This window comes from Melitaea cinxia, chromosome 29 (assembly GCF_905220565.1).
Source record: "Melitaea cinxia chromosome 29, ilMelCinx1.1, whole genome shotgun sequence".
NCBI classification, from domain to species: domain Eukaryota; kingdom Metazoa; phylum Arthropoda; class Insecta; order Lepidoptera; family Nymphalidae; genus Melitaea; species Melitaea cinxia.
The window spans coordinates 2332073-2344902 of record NC_059422.1 but is presented as its reverse complement, the minus strand read 5'-3'; the positions used below and the strand labels follow the sequence as shown (position 1 = coordinate 2344902).

Below are 12830 nucleotides of genomic sequence, written 5' to 3'. Positions count from 1 at the left end.
TAATATTTTTTAAAAAGCCCTTTCGCGCTCCCGTAAACTTGTCTATATTGTAAACATTACAAATCTTAATAATTTAATGCGTTTACAAAATTTTCTTTATATCGAATCTTTGGTCTCAATATACCGCTTTACCGCTCTGCGAAACATAGGAGGCGTTGAAAAACATAAGTCTATAAAAGTTGGGTCGCATACTTGCACACCATTACCTAGAGTCAGTGTTCGAATTAGTAACTCTCCCATCAACCTCGAACTTCATTCCATCATTGCAAACAGAGTATGCCGCCGAACGTGGTTATAATATATAATGTTATATTTTATTGTACACCACAGCTCTGACTCTTCTCCTACGTGGAGAAAGAGGCTTAAGCCCAGCAATGGGATGTTACAAGATGAATCGTAATATTAAAAACGAAAGTCAAGGACAGTTACATATTATGAAATACAATGGACTTATGACTCACTTCAGCCTATCACAATCCACTGCTGGACATAGGCCTCCACAAGTTTGCGCTAAAAATGTCCTATATGTATAAACTTTTTTTTTGTGAATATACCGATTATCTTAATTTTTCTTTTCTACAAATCTTGTTCTGACAATAGTGAACGAAAAAAAAATTCGCTATGGTGCAGTCGTTTGAAAGTTATGCGCGTAGACACATTACGGCAATTCGTTTTTATTTATATACATAGACAAGCACAGGTGATTAGAATGGATTAAATTTTGGAAACCGTCTAGTTTTAAGTTTTTCTACATAGCAATTGTGTCTTTATTTCTCTGCTGGCTTCTATTATTTTTGCCAATGGTTATAGGGCAATCTAATGGTAGTAATCATTGAAGAAGTCATAATTTTTTTCTCTCATCAAGATATAATGCTGAAGTTGTGTGGTTTGCCATTTATTTTTAACGTTATTTAACAGATTTTGATGTATTTTATTATATATATAATACGACAAGCTGTGCTCGCGACTTCGTCCGCGTGGATTTAACAAAAAAGTTATTGTTCAGTTTGCAGAGTTAAAAAATAAATAAATTTCCAAAATAAAAGTAGCCTAAGTTGTTACTTATTACATCAGCTATCTGCCAGTGAAAGTCCCTTCAAAATCGGTCCAGCCGTTACAGAGATTATCCAGAACTAACAGAAAGACAACAGATAGACAAAAATTGTAAAAAAATGTTATTTTGGTGTATGTACCATGTATATATCCATATGCATTTAAAAAAAACATTTTTTTTTATATGTCAAACCAGGAACAATCTTTTTGGTTCGTATTCTGTTTTTAAAATTAGTAACAGATCACGTTTCTGTCAATGTCATGATATATCAATTTCTAATTTAATTTTTTCCTTTGTTTATTTTTTATAATGTTTCGATTACAAAAGTCACGATTATCGTAGATCAATGGTTTTAATATGATTATTGGTTTGGTTTAACGAAGGACGGGAGGACGTCTACGATTCGTTTCAAATTCTATCGACATTTTTGGTTATTACTTTGCCCTTATTTTTACATTTAACACTTCGTTAAAAACACTTTTACAATCAGACACAAATATATTTTTTTCATTATTAATTAATATAGATATCAAAAAGTTTTTATTAAATTATGTAGTCATAGATAATAATTCTCACTACAGCTTATAGTTAAGAAAAATTAGGAACGTCGATTGTGTTGAGAAGAACCGGCAAGAGAATTTACAGTAACTTTTTTTTAATATTTTATTTTTATATCGGCTAATATTGGCTTATATCGACATTCAATGGAGAAGTGTGGCGATATAAATCCTATATAGAAGTTTCTGCCCAACATTGAGACAATTTATGCGCAGTACAGTAAAGTTGCGTCTATTCTACGTAAAGTTAGAATAACTATTATGCTACTAATTTTAAGAGTATATTCGTTGCATATAGATACTATTTTTTTCACTATAAAATAACTTAAACAAATCCTATTCAACAAGATCAACAGGCAAAATTTATTAGATAATATTTTCTAAATATTTCTATAAAAAAAGTAATAATCGTTAAAACTTGCTTTATTTTTTGGTATCATCTTATTAAAATCAATGTAAAATGCACGGATGGCATTTAAACAACCATACTAATTAAATGTTATTTATGAATGTTTAAATTAGCCGTTTGAACTAGTCACAAAAATATTCGTCTATAAATCAATTAATTAATTGTAATTAATTTTATTATTCGATTTTTCTAGAAAGAAGCTTTAAAAGCACATTAAAATATTTTACAAACCAGTGTAAAAGCCATGTGCATGTCCTATAAATGCACTTTAAGCACAGTACACTCAACAAAACACGCAGGAGCGCACAACACACAACAACAAACACACTTGTCACTGGCACAACACAACACCCAATGGGCGATTTAACACGAAATGCAACATAGATGGCGCCACGAGTGCGGGTGATCAACGCAGAACTTGAAATTTAATGGCATTTTTATTAATAATCATATCATTATAGGTACAGAAAATTGTTGTTTTTGTTAGCTGAATTAATCATCCAAAATTAACATATAGGATTTTATAATATATTTTTTTTACTAATTTGACAAAATACGCTGTTATGCTATTACTAGCGTTCATATCACAGTTCCAGAATTCATTTGAAAAATTTAACGATTCTTACGGAATAACTTCAGAGTGAGACTGCTATCCATCTCACATATGAGCACTCACTTCACTTTTCACAAGTCTTATTTAAAACAACCAACACAACTAACCTTCAAGACCGTAAAGAACACATTAAAATTAAACTTTTTTTATTATTTTTATGTCACTATGTCGGCAAACAAGCGTACGGCTGACCTTATGGTAAGCGATTACCGTAGCTTATAGACCTGCAACACCAGAAGCATCGCAAACGCGTTGCCGACCCTATCCCCAATGCCCCCAGGAGCTCTGGTCACCTTACTCACCAACAGGAACACAATACTGCTTGAAAACAGTATTATTTTGCTGTGATGTTCTGTAAGTTCGAGCCGGGCTGCTCCATATTTTGAGCAAGAAATTCCTGCTGTGCCCTACCTCAGTTGTCTTATTTATGTAACTTAATACTTTTACATTACATTTCTTTATTTTCATCAGGACATCTAAACTAGGTATAGCCTGTATCTCAGATGTCAGTCTCCTTCGTTACATATTTAAAGCAAAAATTACATCGCATGCTCATCACAAGTACACTATTTGTAATAACATTTTAACAAATAACAATAATTAATGTGAGGGTAGAGTAACAATTACATTGTGTTCAACCAAAAATGTATAGTTTGACAACGAAAACTATGAACTTAAGCACGTTTCTATGTATTATTTATTTCTATTTATTTTTTAGATATAACTAGTTACTATGTTACAGATTTTCCATTTATATTTATATATTGTGCGTAACTAACATTACTAACTAAGATTAAACAGTATACCGTTACCGAAACCTCGTGTGACAGTAATTTATATTTCATCTTATCTGATATTGAAGATATATTCATCCGGCTTTCGAACTATTTCTAGGCCAATTATTGAATAATTTCTAGAAAAAAAAGTCCTCCATAAGAATATCCGTCGTTACAGCGATACTATGTGAAGAAATGAAGAGTCGAGTTCGCACGTCAAATAATTATTACTCATTGATTCTTAAATCTGAGCGGTAAAAAATTGTATAGATAAGAAATTGGCGAAAGGCGACGAATATGTATATTTAACTGTAATAAAGGATGTACATTCGAAAGTTAATCCTAACTTACTTGTTGACCAGCCACTTGGTCGAGGTACGGTACAGCAAGAAATATCTTGCCCCAAATTCGGAGCAGCCTGACTGGGAAAGCACCTCAAAGCTTTCTCCCTTGTAAAGAAATGTTTTTTGAGGTACGGTATATAACAGGATATATCCTGTTCAAAATTTGGAACAACAACCTTACAGAACATCACAGCTAAATAGCAATGTTCTCAAGTCGCGTTAAGGTCCTGTGATGAGCAATGTTGGCCAAAACTCCTGGTAAGGGCTAAGAAGAAGAATCCGTAATAATGGGGTCGCCGGCCAATAGTCGGGGGGCTTCGGCCGGCCTGACAACGCGACCACACACGACTGAGGGGTGGCCTTGTTGTGAGCGAGGCCACCCCTCAGACGTGACGCGACAAAGCCAGTACTGCGGTCACCAACCCACGTGATGATTCAGACACGTGGTGATTTCACGTTATTTTTGGCGAGAACTTGTGGAGGCCTATGTCCAGCAGTGGACTGTATAGGCTGTAATGATGAACTCCCAATATTTCAATGACGTAGCAGACGCCATAGTCACGAGCGATTAATTGGAAATAAGGTATGGAATTATTGTACTGTCAAAAACGGACCCTGTCTCCGGACTTTAATACACTTTCAGCACTTATCATTGGCAAAATCATCGGTGAAAAGCTGATGAAGCCAGTCTTTAAAGAAGAAGAAGAAGAATTGGAAATATCGACAGTTTCAAAATGACAATCGCGGTAAAAGTATGATTGTAAACGCAAACGAAAAAAGACCGGCTTCAATTACATATATAGACAAGTAATCGCGTAGTGCGCGTTATCAAAGATTACTCAAAAAGTAATTAATCATCAGATCTCGATCACATTTTTATGGGACTAGAGACATGTATGTGATATTGGAGCCATATTTTGTCTACCAATTTTATCGAATCAAAGAGACTTCCTTTAGGATCTAATTTTATAGAAAAGTCTAAAAATGTCGTTGTTTTTTTAGGCAGTGATATTGATTGTTACTGTTTATCCACTGTCGTATTCGCATTAAGTTTAATAGCCACTTAACTATTCCAAATCAAACACATTCTAAAGGAAAACGTAACTAAATTTGGTTCATTAGGTCTCAAGACAAGCCCGTTCAGTGAAACAAACAAACAATCAAACTCAAGGATTTATTATTATTATTATTATAGATTATATTTGCACAGAATATGCAAAAAAAACAAAGAAAGCAATTAAAACCTCTTTAGTATTATATAATAAAACCTGACTCCGTTTCCGTCCTTGATATTTAACACGTTACATTTTTTCTTATAAACTTAAGCGTTTTATTTTTATGATGATTTTAACATTTTTTTGCTGATTTTTAGGAACATTATTTATTTATTATTTAACTATTCAGATCTGTATTTATTAACATTTTATGTTACTCTCAACAAAACAGTATCTACAAAAAAAATATTGTAGCGTTCCGCAAAAACTACTTTTCAGCTTTATAACTTTCGAACTACACCTGGAAACTAATTGTTCCTTTTTTTGTTACTTGGAGTTTTTAGGGTAATAATAATAATAGGGTAATAATAGGTATAAATAAATACTTGTAGCAAAAATACTTATTAAATTGTGACGGTACCGTAATATAATTTCTTTAGTATTCATTTGTATTTATATTTTTATTTCATTGTAAGTAGGTTAAGTTTGGAAATATATTATTAAACATTATTATTATTAAATAAAAAAAAAAACTTAGGCCGCGATAAATTTAACACACAAAAATAGTGCAAATTGTAATATCTATGTACCTAATCCATAAAATTAAATAGATTTATAGTCTTGTCACATAAGGTTGTTGTATTTAGAAATTTTTAACTGACTTCAAGAATAGGAGGTTACTCAATTCGACCGTATATATATATTTTATTATTTTTTTTTAAATGTATTATGATCGGGGATGACTCCGTCGTTTATGAACCGAATTTGATAATTCTTTTTTTGTTGGAAAGGAGATATCCCTAGTTTGGAACCATGATAAGGACACCAGGACCCTGATAATGGGATCCCAGAGAAATCGAGCGAAACTCTAAAATCCGCATTACTTTTTACTGGGTGTACCTATTTTGATAATTTTTAATTTAATCGAAAGCCGATTTTTATCATGTGGTCACATTTAAATTTCATCGAGATGTGATTACAACTTTTGGAGTAAATTTTGATAATGCGTATTTACTTGACTAATTTTCGTCTACCTACGTTGTATTACTTATCGATATAATTGCAGTCGGTTTTTTTTTTCGTTTGCCTGCAAACACAATTCTAAATATCTATTTTATTTTTTTATAGACGTGATATTAAAAGTAAGTAAGTTCCAAGGCATGTTTCAGAAATGTTGTAGCGTTGTGAATTTCACTACGCCCTTGCCTACGATTTTAAAAACACAATTTGCATTTGAAACTATTAAGTCAATGATATAATAGGCTATATTACGTAATATAACTCCACTATCAGGAAGGATAACCACAACAAGAATATTTATAATTAGCATTTTTAAAGTTTTAACTCAACACGGGCCGAAACAGCAGAGATTTTACGACGCAAAAAATTCAAAAGTTCAACCACAAAAAAAGCCAAAGAAAACCTATGCTAATTGGTATCCACAAAGGAACCAGTCAAGTCTATATCATTGAAGCCTCCAAACTCGATGCGACAATTTTTTCACATCATCAATTAAAGCATAGAAATAAGACTACCAAAAAAAATTATTTTTCACGACACCAGCGCGTTCCTAGGTAACCTGTTGTTAACTAAGAACGTTAAACTTTGAACAGGTTTCTTTCAAGGATTTATTTAGTTCGAAACGATTCTAATTATTTATTTCGTTCTAAAATTTTTGTACATTTTTAACGTTTTACGGAATTCAATCAAGACTAGTTTTAACAGCTTTAAATCGGTATCAAGACAACTTCATTTAAATAAGATAACGCCTAGGTCTCGTTCTTCTCGTTAGTAAATTTTTAAGACCATCTATTGCTATAATTAAATATACATAATTGATTTTCTCATATAATTAAGTGAAATAGTTTTGTTTGTTGACGTTAATCTTGGATGGATGGATATTTTTTTCTTCTAAAAATTCGAACAGCCTGACTTTTTTTGGCAAACAAGCGTACGGCTCACCTGGTGGTAAGAGATTACCGTAGCTTATAGACGCCTGCAACACCAGAAGCATCGCAAACGCGTTGCCGACCCAATCCCCAATCTCCCCCAGGAGCTCTGGTCACCTTACTCACCAACATGAACACAATACTGCTTGAAAACAGTATTATTTAGCTGTCATCTTCTGTAAGGTCGAGGTACTACCCCAGTCTACTCACTCTCACCCCCAGTCTCACTACTCCAAATTTTGAGCAGGAAATTCCTGCTGTGTCCTACCTCAGTTCAGACTTCAGACGTTCAGTTCTGAACGAGGAAGTATTTCCACTTTACGAGATCACAGCTAAATAACACTGCTTTCAAGAAGTTCTGTTTTTATGGTAAGTAAGGTAGCCAGATAGCAACGCGATTACAGTGGTCCTGGGGTTGCAGACATCCATAGACTGAGGTAAACGCATACGATCAAGACATTACTTGTAAAGGCGATGAATGTTACTGTTCACGTACCTACCCGCATATTATAAATAATAATTTTCGATTAAGAAAGAGTGAAAAATTGTTCCTGTATTTGGTAATGCAAACGAATTCGTTTGTATCAGCTATATATCCTCTTTATATTGTTTGTATTTTGGTTCATATCAAGTAGCATAGGACTCGTTTTTGTTAGTAACAATTTCTCATTAACTAAATTTGACTGGAAACATCTTCGTTTCATTCGAACTGGCGCAGCGGTGACTCACATATGTATAAGCAATCTAACCTCCTAGAAATTATGTATAAGATGCTGTTCGTGTTGGCCCGTAGTTTTTGCATCCCGCACCTTTTGCACATAATATATACATATATGTAGACAAGACGTCTAGGTCGATCAATCAGATAGAGATAATAGTATAACATCTAGATTTAAATCTAATCTCACGTCTTAATTTACTTATCTCACCGCATCCACGCAAAAGAGCTACTTAACGGAGGAAATGTTGGTATAATTCTTACTGCAATTTATTTGTCATATTATAAAATTTATTTTATGTTAAAAGTTATGATTTTTGTGAATGTCACGTATGCCTCCAGTAGAGTTGTGTTGTGTTTCTGGTAAGGTAGCCAGAGGTCTTGAGGGTGGGCTGTATTAACAACAAGAGTCAAACACCATTGACTATAGACGGTGAAAGAGTGGCTTTATCTATAGTCCAAGGGGTTTGGTGCGCCCAGGCGCTGTATTAGTTTAGGTTAGCTGCAAATTAAAATTTAAAAATGTATTACTAATATTTGTAATTGTCAAAATATCTATTATCGACATTTGTGTTTATGTATCCATTTTTTTTTTTACAATTTATATTATTATTACTACACGCAGGAACTACATGAACTAAAGCCACCTATGTTCTGTAGAAATATGTCCTATATGTGTGTGTTTGTGTGTCCTATAGCCTCTTGGAACAACTGAATATCAAGAAAAAGACATGACTTAGACACATCACATCGTAATTAAGGTTTAGTAACTATGACACTCACCACGGGTGAAGCTGCGAGTGTCATTTGGTTCAACATGAATAGAAACAGGTTGTAAAGTTTCCAAGCACGAATTTAAATATAATTTTCCTTGTTTAAATATAACTACTATTTGTACGTTTTTATTTTAGTTATAATAATTGTGTTTGCAGGCAAACGAAGAAAAACCGACTTCAATTATATCGACAAGTAATACAACGTAGGTAGACAAAAAAATTGTCAAGTAAATACGCATTATCACAGATTACTCCTAAAGTTGTAATCAGATCTCGATGATCGAATGTGACCACATGATAAACATCGGCTTTCGATTAAATTAAAAATCATCAAAATCGGTACATCCAGTAAAAAGTTATGCGGATTTTAGAGTTTCGCTCGATTTCTCTGGGATCCCATCATCAGATCCTGGTTACCTTATCATCATAGTACTAAACTAGGGATATCTTCTTTCCAACAAAAAAAGAATTATCAAAATCGGTTCATAAACGACGGAGTCATCCCCGATCATAATACATTAAAAAATAAATAAATAAATATATATATATATATATATATATATATATACGGTCGAATTGAGTAACCTCCTCCTTTTTTGAAGTCGGTTAAAAAGGTGATTTTTATCGTTTAAAGCAATTTCTTCCAGACAACCTTTGAGTGTTAAATCCCAGCTTAACTTAAGATTTCATGGTTTGTTTGTTTGCATCGAATAGGCTCCGAAACTACTGAACCGATTTAAAAAATTATTTCACTATTGATGTTGAAGTAACACTATCCGCGAGTGACATAGCCTATATTATATTATCAAACAAATCAGGGAAAAATATAATTGATTTTTTTGTTAAATACCCCTGCGAAGCCGGGACGAGACGCTAGTATATAAATAATCCTTTTCTACATCGTCTCGACACATGGCATTTAAACGGCATTCCGATTATAAATTACCAAAAGCATCGCGAAAACCCGACTCCCACGTTACTATTTTTTTATTTGAATTGACAAAGTTTTAGATAAACTGAATCTTTAATAAGACCGCTCTATATTCTGCTGGCTAGTTTTTTTTTTTTTTTATTCATAAGACTTTGCCGAAACTTTATAATTATGTATTTATACAAAAAAAAAATGTAATTTTCGGCTATGGTGAATGTAGTGGTAAGATCTGGTCTACTTGACGCTGACAGTCTTGGACTAGATTCTCGCTCGGGAAAGATATATTTGAACAAATATTTGTTACTGGTGTGTATGTCCTTGTACGTATTCCCATCGAACTCGGAATTTAATAGCAAGTAAAGCTGCTGGTCCCGGTTGTTATCGTAGACACCTGATACCGATGCACAGAGGGTGATTTGACCCAAAAAACTGGTCAAAATTCAAAAATTCAAAATTTATAAATATTAGAAAATTTTGCTACATAGTCATAGATAAGGACATAATGAATGATATACCGTAAACTTTCATTCACTCTTGCTTCGTTAAACATATAAATCAATCGTCATTTTACCGTCTCGTTTAGATCGTCTTTGTTCTGTACGGTTTGCTGCGAAAAACAATTGAAATTTATATTTTATTCGAAACAAGATTAAGTGAAACTGAACTTTTTTATACAATGGACCTTTATGCACCAGGTATGTTTAATTAATATTTATTAGTAACTTGGTATTATATTGCTTAGTATCTTTAGAAACAAGTTTTTTTCTAACTACCTTCAACATATTATTTATTTTATTTAAAGATTAAATGTATTAAGTTTTTTAAATATGTTTCCCGAATGGTCCCAGCTTGTATTTTTTTTCTACTATTAACCTAATGAGTTGTGAAGAGAATTACATAAAATTTAGGTGCCACTAAGTGCCACTTTTGGAATGATATTATTTTTATTCAATTGACTCTTTTACAAAGCAAAGTTTTATTTGCGTTCAGATATTTATTTACCGTATTTTATGGTTGTAGGTTCTTCTGGGTTAACTGTTTTATCAAGACACAGTATATATATGATGACTAAGAACATAAATGAGAAGAGTTTTAGCGAAGAAATAGATAAGGTACAAGAAATAATATTAAATAAATACAGTTTAAATAGTAAGGAAAAGAAAAAATTTATCATTAAATTTTCAAAGCTAAAGTCGGAAATGAAGTCACAGTGGATAGCTGCAAAAAGAACAGAATATAAATTTTTGAAAATGAATCGAGATTGGCTGCAAGGGACAATAAACGTCGCGACGTTTGCTACGCTCCGATAAGACTTCAAAGTCTTTAGAGGGACGACCAACACTTGATATTTTTTTTCTCGTCATTGATAATCTCGATTCGTTTTCAAAAATTTATCTTCTGTTCTTTTTGCAGCTATCCATCGTGACTTCATTTCCGACTTTAGCTTTGAAAATTTAATGATAAATTTTTTCTTTTCCTTACTATTTAAACTGTATTTATTTATTATTATTTCTTGTACCTTATCTATTTTTTCGCTAAAAGTCTTCTCATTTATGTTCTTAGTCATCATATATATACTGTGTCTTGATAAAACAGTTAACCTAGAAGAACCTACAACCATAAAATACGGTAAATAAATATCTGAACGCAAATAAAACTTTGCTTTGTAAAAGAGTCAATTGAATAAAAATAATATCATTCCAAAAGTGGCACTTAGTGGCATCTAAATTTTATGTAATTCTCTTCACAACTCATTAGGTTAATAGTAGAAAAAAAATACAAGCTGGGACCATTCGGGAAACATATTTAAAAAACTTAAGTATTTAATCTTTGAATAAAATAAATAATATGTTGAAGGTAGTTAGAAAAAAAACTTGTTTCTAAAGATACTGAGCAATATAATACCAAGTTACTAATAAATATTAATTAAACATACCTGGTGCATAAAGGTCCATTGCATAAAAAAGTTCAATTTCACTTAATCTTGTTTCGAATAAAATATAAATTTCAATTGTTTTTCGCAGCAAACCGTATAGAACAAAGACGATCTAAACGAGACGGTAAAATGACGATTGACTGATATGTTTAACGAAGCAAGAGTGAATGAAAGTTTACGGTATATCATTCATTATGTCCTTATCTATGACTATGTAGCAAAATTTTCTAATATTTATAAATTTTGAATTTTTGAATTTTGACCAGCTTTTTGGGTCAAATCACCCTCTGTGCGATGGTTACTCATCTGGAGCCTGTTCTTTCCCATATGGATGCCCTTGCCTTTATGAATGATGTTAACACCAGTGATATAATTTAAAAGTGTACATATAATCATATTTACACTTTTAAATTATTCATCATCATCATTACAGCCTATACAGTCCACTGCTGGACATAGGCCTCCACAAGTTTACGTCAAAAATAACGTGAACTCATGTGTTTTGCCCATAGTCACCACGCTAGGCAGGCGGGTTGGTGACCGCAGTACTGGCTTTGTCGCACCAAAGACGCTGCTGCCCGTCTTCGGCCTTTGTATTTCAAAGCCAGCAGTTGGATGGTTATCCCGCCATCGGTCGGCTTCTTAAGTTCCAAGATGGTTGTGGAACCTTGTTATCCCTTAGTCGCCTCTTACGACACCCACGGGAAGAGAGGGGGTGGCTAAATTCTTTAGTGCCGTAGCCACACAGCACATTTTAAATTATTGGTATTACTTTATTTATATTACTTTATTTATATTTACACTTACTAATTATTAATAAATTGTATAGAAAACGGTTTATTGCAAGTAATTTATTCTCATTGAAGGTGTCTAAAAATATAAATAATATTATGTCTAACAATAACTTATTAGCATCGAAAAAAGGCAAAAGAGACTACGTTCGTTACATCACGATCACTAACTTAAATATTTATTTATTTATCTTTTTATTGTACCTCTCTTTATTGTACACAACCAAAATCAAAACAATAATATATTACAAATACAGATCACAAAGGCGGTCTTATCGCTAGCATAGCGATCAAATTAATATTATTGTATTATTTGCCTTTACAGCGGTCACAGCGTGAAAACCTTGTCTACTAATTATGATTGCTCTGTGACCAATGGATAGGAGTCTTAGTAACGGTCAACCGACTTTAAAAATTGATAAATCATTAATGTTATGTGCAAAATTTTAACACTGAAATACATATACCTTAATAGCCAAAGCATATTATTCGGTACAAAATTATATAAATGACAGAGATGTGTAGGTCAGTGATGTCATATCTACCAACTTTTTGGTAGATCTACCAATTTTTACTTCAGTCTACCTATCTACCACCCTAGACCTAAAAACTACCTATTTTTTAATTAGTTTGACATATCACTGAATTATATTTAGGACTATGACCAAAAACATGACCGAATTGGACAGATAGTAGATGACATTTCATTTCACAGAAAAAAATGTGGTTCCTACACCTAAAGAATTCTGGAAGCATTTTTAT

General features: G+C 32.6%; 1 long non-coding RNA gene across 1 annotated transcript; it reads left to right on the top strand.

Moving 5' to 3' along the window:
* The first annotated feature begins 9902 nt into the window (after positions 1-9902).
* Positions 9903-10456, top strand: LOC123667827. The gene is made up of 2 exons (XR_006745480.1): positions 9903-10036; positions 10362-10456. It is a non-coding gene; the product is annotated as an uncharacterized LOC123667827 (long non-coding RNA).
* Positions 10457-12830: the final 2374 nt, after the last annotated feature.